Source organism: Chrysochloris asiatica, unplaced genomic scaffold (assembly GCF_000296735.1).
Source record: "Chrysochloris asiatica unplaced genomic scaffold, ChrAsi1.0 scaffold00343, whole genome shotgun sequence".
NCBI classification, from domain to species: Eukaryota; Metazoa; Chordata; class Mammalia; order Afrosoricida; family Chrysochloridae; genus Chrysochloris; species Chrysochloris asiatica.
The window spans coordinates 1,578,832-1,584,987 of NW_006408861.1; the positions used below are offsets into that span (position 1 = coordinate 1,578,832).

Below are 6,156 nucleotides of genomic sequence, written 5' to 3' on the forward strand. Positions count from 1 at the left end.
ATGACAGATTTCTGTTCTTGAATATGCATAGCTAAATTTATATCTTTCATTCAAATAGGGCAGAAATGCTAACTTTTCCTGCAACAGCGTGACCTGTGTACCAGTATCTCATAATATCTGTAATTGAAACAAAATGTCATACATTCCCACAAGTCGCCCTCTTGACCCCACCTACAGTCACTAACTCTTCCCATGTGGTGCTGTCAAGCCTTCCACCCATCGACCTCATGGACATGGGGTCCAGGTTAAAACCCCTCCAGCTCTACAATGACCGAATCATTGTAGATGACTCATTTCTAACAGAGGCTTTCACAGAGTGGGAGAGGAAGGTTTGTTACAAAGCAAGTCCCCTTGGCCTGCTATAAATGTAATTGGAACAAAAGCCTCAACTGGCAAAAGAAGTCAAATACTTGTATACCCTAGAAGACAAAAGAATGTAATTAGAGTTTAGGGGGACTTCACAACTTCCCCAATGCCCTCAGAAACACAAAACACGAAGTAGAATGGCTAATCTGAGGTATTAATGCAAATCTCTCAATGGATACAATCAACTCAGTATAAACCAACTCTAAGAAACTAACTTCCAGAATGAAGGACCTGGACCATTTTTCTAACAGGGACTACTAAGATCTTCAGAATTCTCTCTCCACCAATCCTTCAGCTTTTCTCTGTGTTACTTCATTCTGCTCTGCTCTTCATGGTGTTCTACTATAACCATGAAGAAAAAACACTTCCAACTACTCCAGCAGGGCTATCTGACCAAGTGGAAAAAAAGCCATCTCTCTCTGAATTCTGGTGAAGATCTTAGTGGTAAACCTTAGGTCAAAATTCCCTCCCCCATACATATCAACTGTGGACTAAGGGGTGAGCATAGGTGGATGACATTCTTCTCTACTTCCCTCCTGGATTGTCCATCAAGTCACCCCATCCTACCCCTTCTCCAAAAACACAAAATCTCCTTTTTCAAAACTGGCCCCACCTTCCATTTTAGAAATACAGGCATTTTCTAAGGTTCTGACCTATGTGCTTCACATTTTTCAAATGTCACCTTGGCTCAGACTTTTACTCTAAGACAAAAGCATCACTGCTTTGGGAAACAGTCTCAAATTTGTAACTTGGGCAAGATCACAATGACATCTATAACTGCTGTTGTTAAGTGCTGTCCAGTCAGAGACCTTGTATAGGGTTTCCAAAAAGTGACTGGTGAGTTTTAACCATCAACCTTGCAATTCTAATCAACCTTGTGGTGGAGTGCTTATTCTGCAGTGCCATACCAGGACTCCATTACTAGGCAGTATTGTTGTTGTTGTTAAGTGCCTTTAAGTCTATTCCGACTCATAGTGACTCTGTATACGGTTTCTGAAGAGTGGCTGGTGAGCTTGAACTACCGATCTTGCGGTTCAAACTGACCATGCAGTCCAGTACATTAGTCCACAGTGCCACACCGGGACTCCAATATTAGTAACATATAATAATACTAACAACATACACTGTACTCTTTACTAAACATTTCTGTGTGGACCTCCCTACACATACGATTGCCCTCCAAACCCTTGGTAATCCTAGAGGTAGGACAACTGGAAGCACACATGGTCACATGTAAATTAAAAGTACAGGCTCAGCCTGTCTCAAACCACATCCTGAGCAAGTTAGCAGAAGGGTAAAGGGGCGTTCCAAGAGATGTTATGCAATGGGCTTAGCAATGTGTCTGGCACATAGAAATTACTGCATAAATAAATACTTAATACTTAAAAGATAAATCATAAAAACACTCAAATCTGTAAACAGGAAAATAGGATTGAATGAAAGTCTCTCTGAACAGAGCATAAGGAGAAGGCTGGACTCCAGTTTTCTTCAATTTACTGCTTATTCTGAGCTGCCCTTCAAAAGTCAGCTAGCCAACATAACTCAGCAAGTCTGCAGGTTCCCCTCCTCCTCCTTTCCCCTCATAGCATAGTCCTGGGAAGAACATTCATGAAGGCAAGTCCTAAAAATATCTATAGATTAAGCTGTTAAATAACTCAAATTTTACAATTACAAAACTAATGTTTAACGAGTCTCACTTTTCTCTTGTGTCTGTTAAAGCATGATTTCATAAATGTCAACCAATCAGATTTTTTTCCATGTAACATCCTGGATTTCTGTATCTAAGAGCTATAAAAAATCCTTTTCGCGTCAGTATTTTGGTGAATCCTCATGAAGTGCTTCTTGATTCTAGATTGCTTTGTTCCTTCAATAAATTCTTTAATCTTAAAAAGAAGTTTCACAATTGGGCATGTTTGAATGGGCTAAATGGGACAGAGATAAAGGATGATATATGCACAGCCTTGGAACTGCAGGGCTCTGGGATACAGGGATTGAGTCATGGTTGGAATGGGGCGGGGGATAGTGTTAAGATGCTTGGCTGTTTTTTGAATCTTGGTTTTCCTTGCATTATAATATAAAATAGACACTGGAGGGGGAGAGAAAGGAATAGTCAGAAACATCACCATAGAAAGCTTGTAAGTCCATCTTCTGCCTATAACTGATTGGAATACCTAAAATGGGCCTACAATGTGCACAGGGAAGGAGGCTTCCTGTGGAGCCTTTGCAATACATAAGACTATAAGTAGAAGCCTGAACCACATCCAGATCTCCACAGATGGGAAATTCCTACTTAAAAGGACGAGCAGACCAGCCTGGAGCGGCTAGAAAAACAGAAGATACTTCTTGAAAGAAAGACCTACAGGAAAAATACAAAACAATAGAGGCAAATGGACTGTTACTACAAAAACAAACAAATTGCCTGCCCAGGAAACATCAAGGTAAATGGTCGGGTCCCCTCAATGCAAATCCCCTTCCAAGACTAAGACTCAACAGAAATACCCGCTCTGATTGGTGATCAGACGCATCACCGATAGGAGGAAGTGGGGTAAAAGCAGCAATGAAAAGGCAAGCTAAGCCCTACAATGTTCAGTGGGCTTCTGTGGACCCAACTGGGGACCTGGTTGGCCAAGAGCCGGACCCTACCCAGAGATGCAGAGATGCCTGAGATAGAGACAGAGACGATGACATGGAGTGATGAAGCGGCTGAGGACTTTGGATCCAGGGAGGGAGAGGGACTGTGGGCTGAAGACTGGGGGGGGGGGGGGGGAGGGGAGAGTGCAGTGGGCAGGTTTCTAGGGTATACCCTTTGGTCGGTTGATGATGCATGGAGGGGATTGGAACCATGGCAATGAAATGATATACGATGGAATGAATGTAAAACTAAAGTTCTCTCATGTAAACTATCATATAATTCACAATAAAACATTCAAAAAAAAAAAAAGGTTATGCCTTGAGATTAGACACAGGAAAGTTTGGGTGCTGGGGAGGAGGGCAATATACAAGGAGGGAGAGGGAAACGGAAGAACAAAGCAGATGGGAGAACAATTAGGCATGTTTGAATGGGCTAAGTGAGACAGAGATAAAGAATGATGGACCCAGATGGGGACCTGGTTGGCCAGCAGTGTAAGGAGACCTGGGGACTCCTAGGCCCAGAGTTAGCGGCATGGCCACAGAGGACTAGAGTGGAGAGTGGAGCTACCAGCTGATAGGAAGAGAGGGCATGTGCACAAGAACACCCACACTTGCAGATGATACCCACGTGAACTGGCCCCAATGAATGGATGATCAGAACTCAATCAGGAGAAGAAAGAAGAGGAAAAAAAAAAGAGTGATCTGATACAATTTGATGAACCTGACCTACACCTATGGATGCAGTAACCCAAAAGAGGGAACAAATTCTTACAGCAAGAAACATTCCCACCCCCTCCACACACAGAGTAGACAGAGATGGGCAACTTGGACATTGGATACACAAATTGGGGGGGGGGGGGACTACAAAGGCAAGAAATGACTGGCTTACAAGCTTTCAAGAGGGAACCTAGAGCTAGGGGGCATGGAGGAAGGCAGAATCTCCAGTGAGTACTATCCAATCTGTTTAGGCGGAGATGATGAAATGAAATGCAGAAGGGTCACTTGTGATACAATAGTGAATGATTGTTATCAGGACTGACTGTGAGGGTTAGAAATGTAAAGGTAGACATTTTGTAGCAAGGAAGGGAGTGATTAACTCTCCAGTCTAGGAGCGAGGTCTCTAGGACCATCAACAGAGAAGAGCTGAGAGTGGGACCCTACCCAGAGAACCAGCGAGGTCCGAGATAGAGGCAGAGAGGATGACGTGGAGTGATGAAGAGGCTGGGGACTTTGGATCCAGAGAGGGAGAGGGACTGTGTGCTGAAGAATGGGGCGGGTTTATAGGGTATACCCTTTGGTTGGTTGATGATGCATGGAGAGGACTGGAACCATGGCAATGAAACGATATACAGTGGGATGAATGTATAGAAACTAAAGTTCTCTCATGTAAACTATCATATAATTCACAATAAAACATGAAAGAAAAAAAAAAGTTTCAGTTTTCGACTATGACACTTCTTGGTGTCATAAGTGAGATTTTGACAGAACCTTATTTTCAACTGACAAAGAACAAAATGTTCTGGGGACAATATGATCCCACTGAAGCTTATACACTTCCCTGAATTCTCAAAACTGGCTGGATTAGTAATCTCTTGAATTTCAAGCTCCACATGGTTTTGTTGAGCTCTTTTGAGAAATACTGAATGATCCTAATTTTATTTTGCCCTTTCTCTTCTGTTTTGTCTTGGCTGTGACACCATCTGGACTTCTGACCTTTGTGCTTAACATTTTTCAAATGTTACCTTGGCTCAGACTTTTACTCTAAGACAAAAAACATCACTGCTAGAAGCCTGGAAAGAATGTCAAACTACAGGAGAATGAAATCAGAGGCCTGTGCTTAAAGTCTCGGGAGATCTTTCTCAGTCAGCCTATCCTACCAGGACTTTAAGCACCACTCAAAATATGTGGTGATATCCATGGGCAATACTATGATTTGCTTTGACTTTTTGAGTATGGTAGTTTTCCACCAGAAAGCAACTACCTATTTCTTGGGGACTACAATGGACAGAGGGAAGCAGTCCTTGAAGACAATCTGCCTCTTACTGGCCTACAAAATCAATTACCCTAAGAACTTTTTTCTTCTCAGAGGGTATCAGGAATGTGCCAGCATCAATAGAATTTATGGATTTTATGATGAATGTAAAAGATGATACAACATTAAATTCTGGAAAACTTTCACAGAATGCTCCAACTGTTTACAGATAACTGCCATTGTGGATGAGTAAATATTCTGCAGTCATGGAGGTTTATCACCAGACCTTCAGCCTATGGAGCAGATTCAGTGAATCATGCAACCAACCGATGTACCAGATCAAGGTCTTCTTTGTGACCTTTTGTGGTCTGACCCCAATAAAGATGTCTTAGGCTGGAGTGAAAATGACAAGAGGAGTGTCCTTCACATTTTGTTCAGAAGTGGTTGCAAATTTTCTCCATAAGTATGACTTGGATCTTATATGTACAGCCCATCAGGTGATTGAAGATGGATATAAATTTTTTTGCCAAGAGGCAGCTGGTCACTCTGTTTTCTGCACCCAATTATTGTTGAGAATTTGACAATGCTGGTACAATTATGAGTGTGGATGAAACACTAATGTGTTCTATTCAGATTTTAAAGCCTGCAGAGAAAAAGAAGCCAAATGCCACAAGACCCGCCACACCACCAAGGGGTATGATCGATCACAAAGCAAGCAGAGAAACAGATGTCATTTGACACTGCCTAGTTGGGACTTGTAACATATAGTATATAACTTTCATTTTTAAAATTGTAATGTGTACTGGTCAGCTTGCTCAAATAGATCTGTTGTGTTTGTGGGCACCCCCACCTCCATTTTTTTTTTTTTATTGAATAGCGTTTGTTGATTGTAACAGCAAACGAAAGACTCCACTCCCTAGAAAAAATGTTCTATTTGGTTTTTAAATTTTTATTCCTTTTGCAAACAACTTTAATGATGGTGTTAAAGCTATAACCCCGCCCCCCGGACAGTTTATCCAGTCTAGGGGGTAAGTATACAATTTATCTTATTTTTAATTAAGTACAACCCACGAATAATGTAAATGATCATTTTCTTTAGGGCATAAAGAGTGCTTTTAATCCTTAAATGTTGTTTCATAAAATGTGTACTGTTGATATAAACCACTGTGAACTTTTTTTTTTTTTTT

At 41.5% G+C, this 6,156-nt stretch overlaps 1 pseudogene; it reads left to right on the plus strand.

The window, feature by feature from the left end:
- The first annotated feature begins 227 nt into the window (after positions 1–227).
- The window catches only part of LOC102836680, a 6,401-nt pseudogene continuing 472 nt past the window's right edge, over positions 228–6,156 (plus strand).